The sequence below is a fragment of the Danio aesculapii genome, chromosome 22 (genome assembly GCF_903798145.1).
Source record: "Danio aesculapii chromosome 22, fDanAes4.1, whole genome shotgun sequence".
In the NCBI taxonomy this organism is placed as follows: Eukaryota; Metazoa; Chordata; class Actinopteri; order Cypriniformes; family Danionidae; genus Danio; species Danio aesculapii.
Window position 1 is genome coordinate 24,305,057 of NC_079456.1, and position 21,468 is coordinate 24,326,524.

The 21,468-nt window shown below is 40.6% G+C and overlaps 1 pseudogene; it reads left to right on the forward strand.

Moving 5' to 3' along the window:
* Positions 1 to 2,265: 2,265 nt before the first annotated feature.
* On the forward strand, positions 2,266 to 9,687 carry LOC130215828 (vitellogenin-like; annotated as a pseudogene).
* Positions 9,688 to 21,468: the final 11,781 nt, after the last annotated feature.

Sequence of the window (21,468 nt, forward strand, 5' to 3'; positions counted from 1 at the left end):
GGCACTGTCCAGCACCCTCTCACTATCCCAGATCTATTCGTCGATGGCTGTAACTGCAGAAGACTCACCTGACCACGGGAACAATGGAGGTTGGAAACCCAGAATGCACTGAAAGAGGGGAAGGCCCGTGGAGGAGTGCGTTAGAGTTTTGAGGATATTCTGCCCATGGCAAGAACTCAGACCATTGATGTTGTTCCCAACTACAGTAAGTCCTGAGATATCAGCCTATTTCCTGCTTGAGATGTTCCCCTTGACCATTTGTTTGGGGATGATACCCAGATGTAAGGATCACATTGATATTCAGCTGTTGACAGAAAGCTCTCCTCCAGACTTGTGCCACGATCACTGACAATATTCTCAGGGATTCCATAAACTCTGAAAACATCTTGAAACAAGGCTTGAGCAGTTTCTATGGCAGTGACTTGTTAGGGGGAATAATAATAATCTGTGATGAAGTCAATAGATAAATGAGACCAAGGTCGCTGTGGGATGGGCAGAGGTTTGAGAAGTAATGAGGGTGTTTTTGACTGGGTGCAGACTTGACATAATTTGTGATATCTCTGCTCATGGTTGACCACCAGAATTAATTCTGGACTAAGTGTTGTGTACAAGAAATACCTGGATGACCAGCACAGAGGGAAGTACCCATTGCAGTGATGTAAATTCACTGGTACATATTGCTTGTTCTGAGGACACTGTGGAGGTGGAGGTTCATGCTGTTGTTTATGCTGGATCTCCTCCATAATGTTCCAGAAGCTGGGGCAATTACCACTGTATGAGGGAGTATGGGCTCGATGTTGTTGCTGTCTGTTGACAGGTCATGACGTCGAGAGAGTGCATCAGCTTTGCAGTTCACTGCCAGGTCGATGGGTTACTGTAAACTGGAATCTTGTAAAGAAAAGGGCCCATCAGGCTTGCCTGTTTTGCACTCTTGATATATTCAAGATTTTTGTGGTCTGTAATGACTTGAAATAGATGAATTGCTTCCGCTAACCAATGGCGCCATTCAGCGATAACAACAGTAACAGGTAAGCAGTCCAGATAGAAATGGTAACAGGTAAGCAGTCCGGATCTTTTATCAAACACAAGGGAAATCCAACAGATGTAAGTAATAAGGCAGGCAATGGGTTAAGGCAACAACAATCAGTCCAAAACAGAGCAAAAGGGCAAAAACAAGTACCGTACATGATATAAACAGGCCAGGTCATACAAAGGATAGCAGTCAGGAAAGTCACTTGGAACAACGCTTGGTAAAGCAGGAAAACTGGCAATACTTCGCAAAGTATCAGTGTCTGAGTCCTCACTGAAATATGCTCCAAACAGGAAGTGAGTGCAGAGGAAGTGGAGTTGAGTGAGGGCTCCCTCTGCTGGCGTGGTGTTACAGCGATACATTTCTAAAAGTCTAATGATTTATTTAAACTTTGAATTTTCTGTCAACATAGGTCATTAATGTGAGGTGCCATACTTTGTGGTGTTCCTTTGTTGAATGCACCAATGTCTTTACGCATTTAAAGGGGTAGTTCACCTAAAAATAAAAATGCTGTCATTATTTACTTACCCTTTACTTTTTTACCTTATGTATTCATTTCTTCTACAATATTTTTTGAAGACAGCTGAAAACCTGTAACTATTGACTTCATAATTTTTTTTTACTACTACAGAAGTCAATAGTTACATGTTTACAGCTTTATTCAAAATACTTTGTTCAACGGCATGAAGAAACTTATAAAGGTCTGGAACCAGGGTGAGTAAATTTAACTGTCCTTTTAATATAAATCAGTTATCTTTTGTAGTTCCAAAGTTCATTCAATGTCATTGAATCAGTTTTAATATAAAATAAACAAGCTAATATGGATTTTTAGACTTTTTGATTAAGGAACAGAGTAACCTAACCCAAAACTGAGTTGCCTTCAAGGAAGGGCTATTAACAAAGAACACTATATGTTTAACCTTTTACAATAAAATTAAGGTTTACAGTAATTTATGTACTTTACATACATTTATTTTCTATGTATAAAACATGAAATGTTTCAGTGTTATTTTATAGATGCAAAATAAATAAACTTTTTATTCTAAGAGACAATTAATTGTACATTGGCCAAATGAATGACATTATGACAGGCCAGGTTAACCTAACCTCTGCAAATATTTATGTTTAAATAACCAAGTCTTAACCTGTGTGCAGTTTCACACTTGCTTAAAAAATATCAATAATTAATTTGAAAATGAATACTTTGTCAGCAAGAAATCACTATAAAAGCTTTGATGCTCTGAGGAGTTCTTCACAAACCACTAGCCATGAGAGCTGTTGTGCTTGCCCTGACAGTAGCCCTCGTGGGTAAGTCAGAATGTATTTCTATATTTTATTCTCTTTTTATTTCTTTATAAATCTTTTTTCAATTTTCTATATCTTGAAAATCAAATGTATTTTTTTCAGCGAGTCAACAGTTCAACCTTGGTAAGTAAATTAAACTTATAGCTTTATTAGGTATTAGATATTAACTTACACTACATTACTGTTTAAAAGTAATCATTTTAAAAATTCAATGAAAAATAACGTATCCATTCCAGTTCCTGAATTTGCCCATGATAAGACCTATGTGTACAAGTATGAGGCTCTACTCTTGGGTGGGCTTCCTCAAGAAGGTCTGGCTAGAGCAGGTATTAAAGTCAGGAGTAAGGTTCTCCTCAGTGCTATGACAGAGAACACCTTCCTGATGAAGGTAAGGAACTAAAAAATTGTAGGTCTTCCAAATTGAAGAAAAACTTTAAAATGTCGTAATAAGCATTGACTATTATAAGCAATGATATATCCCATTACAGCTTATGGATCCTTTACTCTACGAGTATGCTGGCACTTGGCCCAAGGATGCATTTGTTCCTGCTACTAAGCTCACCTCAGCACTGGCTGCTCAGCTTCAGATTCCTATCAAGTTTGAGTATGCTAATGGTGTGGTTGGCAAGGTTTTCGCTCCAGCAGGAGTCTCTCCTACAGTCATGAACTTGCACAGAGGTATCCTCAACATCCTTCAGCTCAACCTCAAGAAGACTCAGAACATCTACGAGATGCAAGAGGTGAAATATCTCCTTATTACATTTCTAAGGTATTTTGAGTTCTGCAATCTTACCATTTGACTTTTTCCTGAAGGCTGGAGCTCAGGGAGTGTGCAGGACTCACTATGTTATCAATGAGGATCCAAAAACCAACCACATTATTGTTACTAAATCTAAGGATCTGAGCCACTGCCAGGAGAGAATCATGAAAGATATCGGCTTGGCATACACTGAGAGGTGTGCTGAATGCACAAAGGTACGTAATAGAGACTAGAAAAAAAAAAAAACCACTTGATATAATTCAAATATCTATCCACTATAAATGTCAAGAGTCAAATAACCTACCTTACTTTCAACAGAGGGTCAAGAGTCTGATTGAAACTGCAACTTATAACTACATCATGAAACCAGCTGACAATGGCGCACTGATCGCTGAGGCAACAGTTGAGGAAGTGTATCAGTTCTCACCCTTTAATGAGATTCACGGTGCTGCAATGATGGAAGCAAAGTATGATTGAGCAATTATTGAGATTTCAGTCATAAATGTGTAACTATATTCTATACACAATTCAGTAACTTGAACTTTTTTTTTTCAGACAAACCTTGGCTTTTGTTGAGATTGAGAAGACCCCTGTCGTTCCAATCAAAGCTGATTACATGCCCCGTGGGTCCCTGCAGTATGAGTTTGCAACTGAGATTCTTCAGACCCCCATTCAACTTATGAAGATCAAAGATGCACCAGCCCAGGTATAATTTACTGCATTAAATCCTTAATCTCTTAGTCAAAGCACATGACACAAAAAGACAATTGAGCATTTCCCTAAATCTTCCTAGATTGTTGAGGTCCTGAAGCACTTGGTTGCAAACAATAAAGACATGGTCCATGATGATGCTCCACTTAAGTTTGTTCAACTCGTCCAGCTCCTGCGTGTTGTCACCTTGGACAAAATTGAGACTATCTGGTCTCAATTCAAGGACAAACCAGTTTACAGGTACAATTTGTGTGCAATTAACTAATACAGTTAGGGCACAGTTTATTAAATACATATTTGTTATTGTGTTATTTTGTACAAATCCTAAATAATGATTTTACTAGGCGCTGGCTTCTGGATGCTCTTCCTGCTGTCGGCACACCAGTCATTATAAAATTCATCAAGGAGAAGTTCTTGGCTGGTGAATTTACAACTCCTGAGTTCATTCAGACTCTTGTGATTGCTCTGCAAATGGTCACTGCTGATCTCGAAACCATCCAAATGACCGCTGTATGTATAACCATGTGCTCGTCTTCACACCTATCAAAATGTATTTAAAGCGACTCTGACAAATGAATATTATCTGTGTCATGCTAAACAGAGTTTGGCTATGCATGAGAAATTTGCCACAATCCCAGCTCTGCGTGAAGTTGTCATGCTTGGATATGGTTCCTTGATTGCCAAGCACTGTGTTGCAGTTCCCTCTTGTCCTGCTGAACTCCTCAGGGTAAAATAAACTAGCCATCTAAATTTATAAAGTGAAATTGCTCTTCAAAAGTCTAATCAGTCTAAATGAATGCATTTCAAACTCCTCAGCCCATTCATGAGATTGTCACAGAGGCCATTTCTAAGAATGACATTTCTGAAATCACTTTGGCTCTGAAAGTTATGGGCAATGCTGGTCATCCTTCAAGTCTTAAACCCATCATGAAGCTCCTACCTGGACTGAGAACTGCAGCTAATGCTCTGCCCATTAGAGTCCAGGTTGATGCCATCTCGGCCCTGAGGAACATTGCCAAGAAAGAGCCCAAACTGGTAACATTCAAGTATTGCAGAGATCACTGCTGTAACTTTTATGCATGTTTTCTTCCAATAAACAAACTTTGTTTTCGGTCTCAGGTTCAGCCTATTGCCCTACAGCTTGTTTTGGACAGGGCACTCCACCCAGAGGTGCGCATGGTTGCTTGTATTGTGCTGTTTGAGGCTGAACCATCAGTGGCTCTCATCTCCAGTCTTGCTGGAGCTTTGAGGACTGAGCCAAACATGCATGTTGCAAGCTTTGCCTATTCCCACATCAAGTCCTTGACCAGAATCACTGCTCCTGATATGGCATCTGTGTAAGAAATCAAATCACTTCATGTTTTATTTTACCATCACATGAAACAAGCACAAGCCAGAGGTAATCATGGTTATTTTTTTCAGTGCTGGTGCAGCTAATGTTGCCATCAAGCTTACGAACCGCAAACTGGACAGACTTAACTACCGTTACAGCAGAGCTTTTCAGATGGATTATTATCATAGTAAGACTTTCAAATTTCGTTAAAAAGCTCTGAAGTATTATCTGATGATTCTTAAAATGAAGAAAAATATCTTCTGACATAAAACATTGCAAATGTATTATTTGTCCATTAAGCTCCTCTTATGACTGGAGCTGCTGGTAGTGCCTACATGATCAATGATGTCGCTACTATCCTGCCTAGAGCTGTTGTAGCTAAAGCTCGTGCTTACCTGGCTGGCGCTGCTGCTGATGTTATTGAGGTGAACCATCTAAGATTTCTTTTCCAGATATCTGAATTACTTTTTAAATCTGTTTAATATAGTTTCACTAAATTGCTCCTTTTAATCAGTTTGGTGTGAGAACTGGAGGAATTAATGAGGCTCTTCTAAAGTCTCCTGCTGCAGATGAAAGTGTTGACCGTATCACAAAACTTAAGAGAACACTCAGAGCAGTAAGTTTTTATGTCCATTGTGTCATAATTTTACATTTTTACTATAAATTTGAAAGAAGCAAAAAAGTATACATGACTTCTGTCTCTTCAAGCTCATAAACTGGAAGGCCTTGCCAACCGATAAACCACTTGCTTCAGCCTATCTCAAAGTATTTGGACAAGAAGTGGCTTACGTCAACTTTGACAAGACCATCATTGAAGAAGCAATACCGGTATTGTAATGTCTTACCATATGCTTGATATCTGAGATCTTTAACTCTTTAACTAATTTTCAAAATTAGAAATAAGCTTCTAATAAACACTATCCTCAGATGGTTACTGGACCCAAACCACGTGCACTGCTGAAGGAAGCTCTTAAAGCTTTGCAGGAAGGAATTGCATTCCAGTGTGCTAAACCTCTGCTTGCAGCTGAAGTGCGTCGTATCTTGCCAACTGCAGTTGGAGTGCCCATGGAGTTGAGTTGGTACACTGCTGCTGTTGCTGCTGCAAGTGTCAATGGTACAGCTCTGTCTTAGAATTTCTAGCTTTTTTGTCAAATATGTGGGGGTCACTTCTTAAGTTTTATGTTGTTCTGTTTAACCTTTAAGTTCAGGCCACCATTACACCTCCTCTCCCTGAGAAATTGGAGTCCATGACTCTTGAGCAACTGAAGAAGACTGATGTTCAGTTCCAAGCTGAAGCTAGACCAAGGTATAGTTTTACAGCTACATTCATTCAGATAAAATCTAATGTACACAACAATGGTTCTACAAAGAATCTCCCTTTTTTTCAGTGTTGCTATCCAGACATTTGCTGTAATGGGAGTTAACACTGCCTTCATCCAAGCTGCTGTTATGGCGAGAGGAAAGATCCGTACAATTGCCCCTGGAAAAGTGGAAGCAAGAGCAGACATTCTCAAGGGCAACTACAAGGTGGAGGCTCTGCCTGTTGAACTTCCTGAACACATTGCTTCTGCAAGGTAATGACATTTCTGTAAAGATATTTTTTTGTGAATGTCCTTTTGTTAAAGCATCATTAATTTTACTCTGACAGCTTTGAGACATACGCCGTGGTCAGAAACATTGAAGATCACAGTGCTGAAATGTCTGTTCCCTTGGTACCTGAGATGTCTCTGCAAAATTCCCAGACATCTAATGCTGATGATTGGGTAAGTTTTGAATGCAGACATAGACGTATGTTAATATTTGTGGGGAACGATGTCATTTATTTAATTTATTTTTTCAGTCTTCTGATGTTTCAGTGAGAGCTCCTGCTCCATTTGACAGGACTCTCTGTTATGCTGTCCCATACATTGAAATCAAGGGATGTGTTGATGTGCGGTCTCACAATGCTGCTTTTATCAGAAATTCTACTCTGTTCTACATCATTGGACAGCACTCAGCCCATATTGCAGTGGCAAGAGGTGAGAGACGATAGAGAGACAATACCATTGATGAAAGTTTCTTTTCTTAGATAAAACAAAAATTAATTGTTTGTCATTCTGGCTGTAGCTGAAGGTCCTGCAGTTGAAAGACTGGAGTTTGAAGTCCAAGTTGGTCCTAGAGCTGCTGAGAGGCTTGTTAAGCAAATCAACATCATTGATGATGATTCTCCTGAAGGACAGGCTTTCCTGTTGAAACTGAGGGAAATCCTGGAGACTGAAACTAAAAATGCACCGGTTTCTTCTGAAAGCAGCAGCAGCCGTAGCACCAGCAGCAGCTCAAGCTCAAACTCAAACTCAAGCTCAAGTTCAAGCTCAAGTTCAAGTTCAAGCTCAAGCTCAAGCTCCTCCATGTCAAGCTCTCGTATGTCTAAGGTAGAAACACTGAAAATAATGCATTAAGTAGCCAAAGTGTGTCTCTCAAAATGAAAAAAAAAAATAAAGAAAGAAAATTATATGTATTTTCAGACTGCCACCATCATGGAGCCTTTCAGGAAATTCCACAAAGATCGGGTAACTGTTAAAATCTGTATTTTTACTATGTTGCATGTAAAGGTTGGAATTTAAAAAAAAATATATTTTATGTATTTAATATTTGTGGCCTCAAATGTGGTACACTGCCAACCGGAGGGAGGGTTGTTGCTTTTGTTTTCTCTCTCTCTCTCTCCCAGTCTCTCACCTGTTGGTAATTAAGTGGCTGGGGCATGCGGCAGTAGAGAACAAAGTGAGACTGTGCCCAACGCTAGCTGGCTAAGGCTGCTCTCACTTGGTTCTCCTGACCCATAATAGCTATTGTGCGATCAGAAGATTAGAACTGGGATACTTGTAAAGTTAAAAATCCTATTGTTAGTGAACAATATAGTGACAATTTGACTTTAAATTCCCTTTGTTATTTCTACTTTATATTTTTTATTTTGTTTCAATTTTATTTTTGGAGCAATACGAGGTGGATGTCACTTTTTGTTTGATTTATTTTTCTCCTGTTTCTGGTAGAGAGGGAGTAAGTTAAGATCTTTGGTTTTCTTTTTAATTTTATTTTTAGAGTTCAGAAAGTTGCTTCCTCAATCAGTTAGATCGTTTGTTTGTTGTTTTGGCATTATCCCCTCCTAAATATTTCTGAAACCTACCATTACCCTTGGTTATTTATTATTTGTTAATCTGTAAAATAAATGTGCTTCCTTTTTTAGACATTGGTGTGAGTTATTGTTGTAGTGCTGGGACAGGAGAAGGGTAATAATTGTTGGCTGCCTTGCCCTTTTTTATTATTTAGTTGTATTATTTTGTATTATCAAAATTGGCCTCTTATTAATTTTAATTAGACAAAATTTTATTCTTTTATTTTTATTTTTCCCCTTTATGTTATTTTGTTATGTGTTTCCCTGACCCTAGACATGGGAGGCATGTAACAACTATTGTTGCTTTTTAATTATTTCAAAACTTACAAAGGTTTTTTTCTGGCAGTACTTGGCAGCCCATAGTGCCACAAAGGATACTAGCAGCGGAAGTGCTGCAGCTAGCTTTGAGAAAATACAGAAAAAGGTTAGTTTCAGCCCTTTGTCCATAATTACACAAAACCCAAATATGATTTATGTCCTAATTAATTTTTTTTATGTACTTTCAGAATAGGTTCCTCGGAAATGATATTCCACCTGTTTTTGCTATCATCGCCCGTGCCGTTAGAGCTGACCAGAAGCTTCTGGGTTATCAACTGGCTGCTTACTTTGACAAACCAACTGCAAGAGTGCAACTCATAGCTTCCTCTATAGCTGAAAATGACAACATGAAGATCTGTGCTGATGGTGCTCTGCTGAGCAAGCACAAAGTCACTGTAAGACTGGAACATTTGGCAAAATGTATTTCTCTACTTCAGTACCATTCTTTAAACTCAAATGTGATTTCAGGCCAAGTTTTCTTGGGGTGCGGAGTGCAAACAGTATGCAGTCTATGCTAAAGCTGAAGCTGGTGTCCTGGGTGAATTCCCTGCGGCACGTCTAGAGGTGGAATGGGAGAGACTGCCAATAATTGTAACCAAGTATGCTAAAAAGTAAGGATTATCCGCACTGAACAAATCTATAGTGTAGAAAATGTCACCGGTTTAATTATCTGCATTTCTCTATTCTTTGCCTCCCAATTAGGCTTTCTAAGCACATTCTTAATGCAGCTTATGACACAGGATTCAGGTTTGAAAGAGCAACAAACAGCGAGAAAGAGATTGAACTGACTGCAGCCTTGCCATCTCAGAGGTCCTTGAATGTCATTGCTAGGATTCCAGAGGTGAAACAGTTTTCCTTCCTTCATTATGACTCACACAGAGATATAGCAAGAAAAATACAACTAACTCTGTGTTACTGTTTCTCTAGATCACAATGTCAAAAAGGGATATTTACCTCCCCGTCACTGTTCCTATCAATCCAGATGGAACTTTTTCCATTGATGAGGACTTTCTCTCCTGGATTCACAAGCATATCAAGGAGGATTGAGGAATGAATTACAATCTACATTTTCACAAGAAAATAGGAGCTGTGTTCATCTATTACTGTCAGTTTAATCAATGTCTTTTTGTAATGTGATGCTAATAAATACCCTGCAAGTGTAAGAATTTTGAGAACTGACTTAATTTTACACCAAATAATTTACACTCTTTAATAATTTTTTTTTATATATACTCCTTAAGCACAGTGCGCATGTAGTGTGAGTGCAAAGCATGGCTGAACGTGAGACTGAAGAAGCAATGTCACCTTTAAGGAATTACTTCATATGCACTTTTGATGACACAAGCATTCTCGGGCTCGGAAAGTAAAAATGCAATGTGATTGTGGTGAGTGGAGAGATTTGCACCAAGGCTTGGTTCGAGGCAACCGTGTCAAGTGTTCGTACACCCTAAGAAGACCTTGGGATATGGTGACCATGCATCATTTTTCTGGACATCTCCTCTTTTTGACAGTTTCATCTGGCTGGGATTTCTATATCTCCTATAATGTATGGGATTGAGCATTTGCTTTCTATAATCATCGATAGTTGCACATGTTTCAGCATTTCTTTATATCTATTTCTTTAAGCCTGATTTGCTATATTTTTGCTTAACTCCACTTACGGCACTGACATCTGCAAGTTTCAGAGCAAGTTTTCATATTTGACGCACTCATATTTGTAACAAAAACTTTGTCATTTGACTGTTTTAAGAGTTTGCCCACACAAATATTAGACAAAATTCTTAGGTGTATTCAGCGTGCTGTCCAGGGAAAGGGCTCTGAGCTTGGAGGGACATCCTAGCTTGTGTTATTCCCCCATCAGGAAAGAAAGAGTCTAAAAGGGGTCCAAGCAAACTGTCGAGCCTGGTCTCAGAACACTACCCACATAGATTCAGGTGTGGCGATGGGGTGGTAAGGTGGGATGCTGATAAAAAATATAACAGGGTAAAAAGATAACAGGGTAGGTCATACATGACTATTTTTAGGGGTTTGGTCTTGCACATATTGGATAATGATAGGATAAATATAAAGGAAAGGATTTTTTGACAGTCTTCACATGCTTCTTCTCGATGCTTTAAAATCAACTGAATCAATTTCTTAAAATAATTAATTACACTGTTAAAAAAAAGCCTAAAACACATCCTAGATCTGAATGAAACATTCTCATTAAATATTTGTTCTTTACATAGTTAAATGTGCTGACATCAAAATTATCAATGGAAATCTAATAACTTAAATTTATTAACTCACGGAGGTCTGGATTTGGAGTCACACTCAAAATTGAAGTGGAAAAACATACTACAGGCTGATCCAACTTTGATGTAATGTCCTTAAAACAAGTCAAAATGAAACTCAATAGTGTGTATGTATGACCTGCCTACAATGCCTAGGCAAGCCTCTGATGAAGTGCTGATGGTCTCCTGTGTGATCTCCTTCCAGAACTGGACTAAAGCATCCGCCAACTCATGGACAGTCTGTGGTGCAACGTGGCGTTGGTGGATGGAGCGAGACATGATATCCTAGATGTGCTCAAATGGATTCAGTCTGGAGAATGAGCGGGCCAGTCCATAGCATTAAAGCCTTTGTCTTACAAGAATTGCTGACACACTCCAGCCACATGAAGTTTAGACTTGTCTTGTGTTAAGAGGAATTCAGAGCCAACTGCTTCAGCATAGGGTCTTACAAGGGGTCTAAGGACCTCATCACGGTACCTAATGGCAGTCAGGCTACCTCTGGTGAGCCCATAGAGGATTGTGCAGCCACTGCAAAACTGGTCATGCTGGAGGATGTTGCAGGCAGCAGAACATTCTCCGTGGTGTCTCCAGACTCTCACATGTGCTCAGTGTGAACCTGCTTTTATCTGTGAAGAGCACTGGCACCAATGGTTAATTTGCCAATCTTGGTGTTCTTTGGCAAATGCCAAATGTCTTGTATGGTGTTGGGCTGTTGGCATTGATGTGCCATTCTGGATGAGCAGCAATACCTGAGCTACTTGTGTGGGTGGTAGCCTCCATCTCATGCTACCACTAGAGTGAAAGCATTTCCTCTAGCGTTTCATGTCATTTTGGGTGTTTCATTATTAATTTGTCGACTTTAACTGCGGTTTGACACTTTCACTCTGGCATGCCTCCCATGACAAATGAGATATTGGATACAACTATGAACTGCTGGAAGACTGATGATTTAATGGAAGTTCATACCGCATGCTGAATGGAAGAAAAAAAAAAACTCAAAGCATATAAAGTGGCAAGTGCATTTCCTAGCAGCAAGTTAAAAAGTGAGTAAGATTAAAATGATTTTGGCCAGAAACACTTTTAATTTAATGTCCATTCATTATTGCAACAGCCCTTGGATATATACTTTTTTTAAAGTCTGTTTGTTTTGGCTTTTTTGGTCCTGTATCGTCTCCCCAAAAGTAACATTTGAAATAGATGGTATGCTGGATGGGAGGAGTCCTTCAGGATGCTGCGTTCTTTGCTATAGCAGCGGGCCTTAAACAACTCCTCTAAGGAGGGATGAGGGCAGCTGATGATTTTATGCGCTGTGTTGACAACCCTTTGGAGAGCAGCTTTTTCCTTGGCAGTGCAACTGGCATACCACACTGGGATGCAACATGACAGCACACTTTCAATAGTGCATCTGTAAAAGGACACTGGCAGTTCTTGGGCCAAGTTGTTATTTTTTAGCACCCTTAGAAAATTTGGTCGCTGCTGTGCCTTTTTGACCAGTGCTATAGTGTTGGTTTTCCATGATATGTTTTGATCCAGATGCAAGCCCAGATACTTGAAGTTACTGACAATCTCTACACAGTTCCCATGTATATGTATGGTCAGAGTATCTGGTCTGTTCCTCCTGAAATCCACTATGATTTTCTTTGTTTTTAAGGTATTGACGGCCAAGTTATTATCAGTGCACCAAAAAGCCAGTTTATTTACTTTATCTCTGTATGCGGTCTCATCTCCTTCCGTGATGAGCCCAACCCCTGCAATATCATCTGCAAACTTCAGGATAGAATTACTTGAATGGAATGGAGTGCAGTCATGTGTATAAAGAGTGTACTGTAACCATCCCTGTGGGGAGCCTGTGCTAAGGCTAAGTGCTGGAGAGACGTGGTGCCCTACCTTGACTCTCTGTGAACAGTTACTAAGGAAATCTAGAATCCAGAGGCAAACGAAGAGAGGGAAGCCGAGGCGATTTAGTTTAGAGACCAGTCTTTTTGGAATTATTGTATTAAATGCAGAGCTAAAATCAATGAAGAGAAGCCTAGAGTCACTGTCTTTATGTTCTAGATGGGTCAGGGTAGTGTAAAGGGCTATATATGTGGCCCGAATCTGATTTATTTGCCACATGTGACTCATGTAATGATAGTGTGAACAGCCCAAACTGCATGGAATCTGATCTTTTCAGGTCAGATCTGTGCCACTTTCATATATAGTCTTAAATCAGACACAGATCTGATGTTTTGCAATGCGACTGCGAACGGTTATGTCGGATTTCATGTGACTTTACATAATCTTTGAGTGACATGCGTCATCATTCTGTGCCGCAAACATTCTCTACTCCTCAGCAGCATAGTAGAATAGCACACATGGCAATTACTTTACCACAGAAAGTTGGTTGTTCATTTTGAAAAAGATTTTGAAGGCAAAACTGGTTCTTGTTAAAGATTGAGGCACGGGTTGATCGTGAAGGTGAAGAGCGTCGTGCGTGTTGTGGATAGGGGATTCGTGTGCAAAGGAACGAGAACTTTCTCTCTGAGAGAAAAAAGGGCAGGTGCTCGAGCACCCAAACCTCCCTTCTGTACGTGTCTGTTGTTTATAACAAAGTAAAATAAAATAACTCTGCAAACGGAGATAAAGCAGCTCCACCTTCACAGTTCAGTCTGCAGCTGCTCATTAACCCTTGATGAGTACACCAGTGGTCAAACAAACGCGCAGCGTGGTTGTCATAAATCACAAATGATCAGTGTTTTCAATCACAAGTAACTTATTTTAGATTTCAAATGCTGAAATACACATTCAAGAGTTCACACTTAAATATTGTTTGACAAATGTTAGCAGGTTTGGCATGCTGTCCCGGGAGAGAACCCTGAGCTCGGAGATAGTTTTATCCCAGGGTTCCCGCCTGGTCAATAGAGCATGTAAGGGGAGTATGAGATCAGGTGGTTCTCGAGAGCTTCCGGTGGTAAAGGAGGAATGGAGAAGAAGAGGTGGATGGGGGTTTCTTCGGAAAACGAAGGTAGGGGAGTAGTTCTAGCTAGGCTACTTATAGTGAGTTTGGATTAATCTGATTGGCTAACTAATGATTGTAGATGGGTGACCAGCTACAGTCAATCATATCACATGCTCCTCTAGAAATTAGTTTGTGAAACTTCACTTCAAGAGTTCACACTTAGATATTGTTTGACAAATGTTAGCAGGTTTGACATGCTGTCCAGGGAGAGAACCCTGAGCTCAGATATAGTTGAGCCCAGGGCTCCCGCCTGGTCAATAGAGCATGTAAGGGGAGTACGAGATCAGGTGGTTCTCGAGAGCTCCCCAAAGTGCATGAGACTCCCCAAAAGGCTTGAAATGCTATATCGGGCTGCTGGATATAGTGTTTTTTTGAGAAAGGGAAGGTAAAGGGGGCTCCTGTGGGAGCAAAGGGTGATACAGACTCCTGCGGGAGCCCGAGCAGGGTTGGTGTGGGCAATGAATACTCCTGCGGGAGCAGAGACTCGCGGAGACCCCTGCGGGAGTCAGAGCTATGGGGTGGATGGGGATCCTGCTGGAGTCATTAAAAATGGAGGGGAAGTTATGACTCCGGCTGGATAGGGGGGGGAAGGGGGCTGGGGTGGGAGGGCATAGACTCAAGGAACAAGGAACACTCCTTGCGGAGATAGAGCTGGGAAGTGACAGCACTATATATAAATATATATATAAATATATATATATATATATATATATATATATATATATATATATATATATATATACATATATAAATAATGGGGTAATCTAGGGCCTGGGGGATGGTGATTTTGCGGCCTCCTGTGGGAGTCAAAACTCGTGGGCACTCCTGCGGCAAATAGAGCTGTATGTGCCATCTCCAGCCGGAGTTGGGAAAGAGGAAGGGCAGGTGAAGGCCCCAGCTGAAGGGTGAGTGGCAATTGGGCATTGTTCCTCTGGGGGTCGAGTGCTCGGGACCAACTCCTGCGGGAGTTAGAGCTTGAGGGTGATGGCACTATATATAAATATATATTTATATGCGTGGGTGTGTGTATATATATATATATATATATATATATATATATATATATATATATATATATATATATATATATATATATAAATAGGATAAATAAAAATGAAAAATGGAAAACAAATGTATAAAAAAATACATTTAAGCTAGGGCCGGGGAGGGGCGGTGACATGACTAGTGCTTTTGTCACAGCTCAGGGTTGGTTGAGCTATATTGGCCAGCTCCGGTAGGAGTCGGGGAAGATGAGGAGGAGGTGAAGACTCCTGCTGGAGGGTGACGGGCAGAATTGGTGCTCTGGGGGTGTTCCTGCGGGAACAGAGTATGAGGGTAGCAACACTATATATAAATCTATATTAATATACGTGGGTGCATATAGATATAAATTTGTATAAATAAATCAAACAGAGAAAAATAAACAAGGCTATATTATATATCATTATAAGAAATGACATATAATACACAAAGCTAGGGCCGGGGGAGGGGCGGTGAGATGATTCCTGCTGGAATTGAAGCTCGGGGTAACACTCCTGCGGGAGTCAGAGCCATGGGGGGGGTCTTACAGGAGTCAAGGAAAGATGAGGGGGCAGTGAAGACTCCTGTGGCAGCGGCCAGGGGGGGCCTGGGCAGGAAGAACCCCTGCGGGAGTTAGGTAAGTGAATGGGGAGAGAAAGCTGAGTGAAACTCAGAGCTGGAAGGAAAAAATTAAGGTTAAATGGCTGGGTCATTGAGTGACTGGGTAGCTCCTCCGCCCTCAGGAGGCCGGCATGGCTGAGTCATGTCCTCGCTCTGGATTGGGCCCATGCCCTTGGCCACTGGGATTAGGGTAACTGCTAGTGAGGGTCCTCTTGACTTCCTTGAGATGGCTGTTGCTAAGTCATATGTAGGATTTTAAGGCGTCAGAAGACCACCTTCCTAGTATTTGTATGGTGTTGTTGTGATAGCCCTTTGTGTGCAGCTGTGGTGGTGGCTCCAATTCTGAATGAGTGACTAGAGTATGATTCTGGTGGGAAGCCTGAATGGTGGAGGACTGCTTTAAGGTGTTTTTGAAACCAAAACGTGTCACTGGGTGATGTGTGTCATCTATGAAAAGGGGGGCGAGGGGACTTAAGCTTAGTGTTTTCCTATAGTGTATGTATGCTAGGAGTGTTTGGAATGGGCTTGTAGGGGAGAGGATATTGAATATGTAGATGCAATGTCTTTCCTTTTCTGGATTGGTCTGTTTTACTTTGTTTGATGAGGAAGGAAATTGTTTCCTCGTCAATCAACGTTAGATCTGCAATGGTGGGGTGGATATTGGGATCAAAATTAAATGTTACTGTAATTTTAGAACATCTGAGAACCCCCTCCCCCCCCCCCCCCCCCCCAAAATAAAAGTGAGAATAAACATTGCATCTAGAGTGTGGTCTGTATGAAAGGATAGGTAGCCTTTTCTGAGTGTGGAAATGCATTTGGAGAGTATGTTGTGTATGTTGGCCAATTTGGTGTCTGGGAGGGGGGTGGGGGGGGTGGAGGAAGGCTGGTTTGTGAATTAGCAATAGAATCGGTAATGGAGCTGTACATAAGCTTGTGAAAAAAATTTATTTCACTCAAATAACTCTTGATAGAGTTGGCTTGAATGTGTTTGTGTGAATGTAGGTATATGATGTGATTGTAAGTAGGAGGAAATTAGGGAATGTAGTGTTGTATAGGGAATAAAAGTGTTTGAATGCTTTCCATGCTGTGAGATATGATTGTAATGTTCTGGGAGCTACGGTTTGTAGAATAATAGATATGGATGTTTGGTGCAGGTTATGCATGGGATGATTTATTGAAATATAATCTCTGAATAAGGTTGGATGGGAGTCGGGTGCAGCTTTGCCTCTGGCGCCAGTTGTCTGAATCTCTGGAAATGAAAACGAGAGAGAGAGTCAGCAATTTTATTATGAAAACCGAGAACATGTACAGAAGTTATAATGAATTGTTTTTTGGCTGAAGTCCAAATAAGGCGACGGAGAAGCGGCATTAAAGCGGGAGAATGAGAGCGCCCTCTGTTAATGCAGTGAACGACAATTTAGTTGTCACAGTGAATGAGAATGCTGGAGGCGGACCATTCGACTCCCCACAATATAGTAGTGGCTACTATGGGGTATAATTCGAATAATGCAGATGAATATTGGTGAGATGGAATTTCTAACATTTGTAGAGGCCAGTCAGAAGCGAACAAGCGGCCCTGGTAATAACCCTCAAATGCTACTGAGGGAGCGGTGTCAGTGTAAAGATGAATATCTACAGGGGATTAAATTATTCTGCTTAGATAGCTTTGAGAGAGCTGGCTTGGATGTATTTGTGTGAATGGGGATATGTGATGAATAGACTGATTGTAAGCGGGGAAAATCAGGAAATGTTGTATGGGGAATGGAATGTTTGGATGTGTTCTGCAGTTAGGAACTATTGAGATGTTCTGGGGTTACTTCTTAAAATATATTTATATATGTTATGGGAATATCATCTCAAAAGGATGAATGGGGTCGGGTGCGGCTCTGCTTCTGGTACCAGTTTCTGGAAATAAAAGCGAGAAAGAGAGTCAGCAATTTCCTTATGTAACTAGGAACATGTACAACAGTTATAATGAATTGTTTTTGGCTTAAGTCCAATTGAAGCGATGGAGAAGCGGCCTTAAAGCAGGATAATGATAATGTCCTTATGGTCCTTAATGATAACGGCTTCATTGTAACTGAATGAGAATCTTGGAGGCAGACTACTCATTTCTCCGCGATATGGTCCATTGGTAGCACGTTGGCGGCCCTGATAATATCCCTTTAGGCCTACGGAGGGGGCGGTGTCTGTGTAAAAACGGTTATATACTGGGGATGAAATTGGATTGCTTATAAATGAATGGGCAGCTATTCCAGGGCTTAAGGAAGGAAAGCATAAAGCAGGTTGCACGCCATAAGCGCTGCTCGGTGACGTTCTGTGTCGCGCCATGCATTTAGAATTCTAAACATATGTTCTATCAGGGTTCTATCAAGTCGGTGGCTGTCGGCGGCTTCCTCTGCTGCTTGTTGTTCAAAGTGGTCAAAGAAGCAGTTAAGCTCTTCTGCTAGTGTGTTGTCAACCTCTACAGACCTGGGTTTGGGTTTGTAGTTGGTAATATTTTGTATACCCTGCCACACTTGTCTCGAATTGTTGCTGTGGAGGTATCCCTTAATTTTGTGTTTATATTTCAAATTGGCACCTCTGATGCCTGTTTTTAGGTTTGCTCTAGCTGCACTGTAACGTTCCTGTCACCAGACTTGAAGGCGGTGTTTCTTTCCTTCAGCAAAATCCAACCCCCCCATTTTCAACCAGGGTTTTTAGTTTGCATACACTCTGATGCGTTTCTCAGTGGTGACAGTGTCTGTACTGTGCCTAATGTAAGAGAATACTGATGTAGAGTACTCCTCCAGATCCTGGGATTGGAACACACTCCAGTCTGTGTAAGCAAAATAGTCCTGTAGCTGTAAGGATGCACCCTTTGGCCATACTGTAACAGTTTTTACAGTGGATGAGGGGGTCTCTTTTCCTGAGTGAAGAATAAACTGGCAGCATAAAAAGGGATATGTGGTCTGACTGTCCAATATGAGGTGCTGGTATTGTTTTATAGCCTCGCTTGATGTTAGAATATACTTTATCTAATAGATTGCCCCCATGTGTAGCACAGTTTACATGCTGATGGAGTTTGGGAAACACTATTTTAAGATCCACATGATTAAAATCTCTGGCAGTTATATGTGCTGCCTCTGGGTATTTGTTTAGTTGGGAGCTAATAGCATTATGGAGGAGGCAAAGAGCTGAATTAGCATTAGCATCAGAAGCTATATACACTGCTGTGATAAAAACAGCTGATGAAATGTCACGGGGGAGGAAAAGGGTCTGCATTTTACTGTCAGATACTCCAAGTCTGGGAAGCAAAGACTATCTACAGCTTTAGTGTCTTTAGCCCATTTCTCACTAATAAAAATACAAGACCCCTACCTCATTGCTTCTGTGAGAGCTGGTTTCTGTCGTGACGGTGTAGAGTGAAATCTGTTAGCTCCACCGGAGCGTCAGGAATTCCTGGATGTAGCCATGTCTCTGTCAGCATCAGAGCGCAGCAGTCCCTGCATAGTCTATTTTCTACCAGCTGAAGCCTCAGTTCATCCATTTTGTTGGCAATCGATCTGGCATTCGTAAGGAAGATGCTGGGGATCGGTGGTTTGTGTGGTGTTTTCCTGAGTCGTTCCCACACACCCGCTCTATTTCCTCGTTTCTGCCTTCTGTTCTGACGCTGCCACTGCCACTGCCTCCCATTATTTCCGGGTATGACAAACCACGGAGATCCAGGTGTTCTCGCTATGTCCTCAAGTATGCTCTGGTTGTGAATGAACATTGTTGCAACTGTCTCTTTGCTCTGTAATCCCACTAAGAGGAGGTCTTGTCGACTATAAAATATTTTCGCCTGACCGGCTGTGGTTATAAAATTAAACAGACATATAAAAACAAACAATCAAAGCACTGAGAAGGAGAGCTCTGAGCCGCTGTGTCAATGTGCGCCACCATCATGCCACCAAAATAAAAGACAATATAAATGATTTCAGGAGAATTCAGAATGAATCAAAACGTAACACTTTATTTTCCAGATGAAAGGGTATCATGCCAATTACAGAATCAAAGAATAAAAACCAATTCAGAAATGTACAACACCAATTACTCGAGGATAAATCCAAGAGTTATAAATGGATGAAGTATGATACAGCATATAAGTCTCTGATGCAAAAGCTCAAATCTGTGTGATCTGCTCTGACCTGGAGGAGAAGGTAAAGTCAGGAAGGGGGGCTCAAGGTGGGTGAAATAGAACAGTTGAACACCTGATCTTCTTCTCAGATCAGAAAGTTTATTGTTTTAGTGCCTGATAATTCTCGTGGTTTCGCCTCATGGAATACCACAACAGTTCTTAGGCTTTGATATCATAGAGAGACTTAACAATCCTTACATACCTATGAGTTTTTTGCTAACACTTTACAGTAACAGTGAATGAATAATGCTCTAGTAATGTGTGAATTAAATGTTACTTCATTAAGTCATGCAGTAATCAAGAACCAACTTCAACATGAGTCAAATGAGTTCATGTGTGAATACTGGTTACTTTAATTATTAGTTAGTACATGTTTGTTAATTAACAGTTACATTTTTGCTAAATGTAACTAACATGAGATCATGTCCTGTTAATGTATCTTTGTCATCACTTTAATTGGAAGGGCACATTATCACTGTAATGTAATGCACCCCCTGCTGGCCTCACTAACACCACTTTCGACAGCAACGTAGTTTTCCCATGTGGTCTCCCATCCAGATACTAACCAGGCTCAACCCTGCTAAGCTTTATGAGTAACCAGTATTGGGCTGCAGGGTGATAAGGCTGTGGGTATTAACTCATTCTTAACTACTCATGAACTCCTGTGTTTAAACAGTCATGCACATCTATCTACTAAGTTTTTACATTAGAAAACAATAGAAAAGATTTACACTGAAATCTAATGATTTCTTTAGATACTTACAACTGCGACACTACATCACAAATCATAAACAATGGGATATAATTAAGAGATCTCCAACAAACATAGAAAAATATTTTATTTGAACACGGTCTGCCAACTAAAAATCTTGTAGCGCATTTATATAGAAAACTAATGCAGGATAAATCTGACGACTCTTATCACAATGCTGGAGAGATTGTGGAGAAGTGGGGGACTATGTTCACATATTTTGGGAATGTCCCAAAATACAAGTGTATTGGCAGGAGGTTAACTGGGAGATTAGAAAAGAATCAGAATCAGAAAGAGCTTTATTGCCAGGTATGTTCACACATACGAGGAATTTGTTTTCGTGACAGAGCTTCTATAGTGCAACAGGATTACAGAGACAGGACAAAAAACAGATAATAAATATATAAAAAAAAAAATAGAAGTAGTGAGTGCAAATATACAGATTGACAAGTGTATGTACATGTTTATTACTATATACAACGTTATATGTGCAGCTGTTATGTGCAAATTGGCATGTAAAGTGTGTTGTTAAATAAGTGTATATGTGTATAAAAGTGTATAGCAGTAGTGATGTTGGCTCCACAATTATTATCATCAAGTGTTCATGAGATGGATTGCCTGAGGGAAGAAACTGTTTCAGTGTCGGGCTGTTCTGGTGCGCAGTGCTCTGTAGCGTCGACCAGAAGGTAAAAGTTCAAAGAGGCAGTGTGCTGGGTGTGAGGGGTCCAGAGCGATTTTGGCAGCCCTTCTGCTTGCTCTGGATAAGTACAGTTCTTGTAGAGTAGGAAGGGTTGTACCAGTGATTCGCTCAGCAGTCCGAACTATTCGACGTAGTCTTTGGAGGTCGTATTTAGTAGCTGAGCTAAACCAGACAGTTATTGATGTGCAGATGACTGATTCAATGATGGAGGTGTAGAACTGTTTCAGCAGCTCCTTTGGGAGGTTAAACTTCCTCAGCTGACGAAGAAAGTACAGCCTCTGTTGAGCTTTTTTGACAATGGAATCAATGTGAGTGTCCCACTTCAGGTCCTGAGAGAT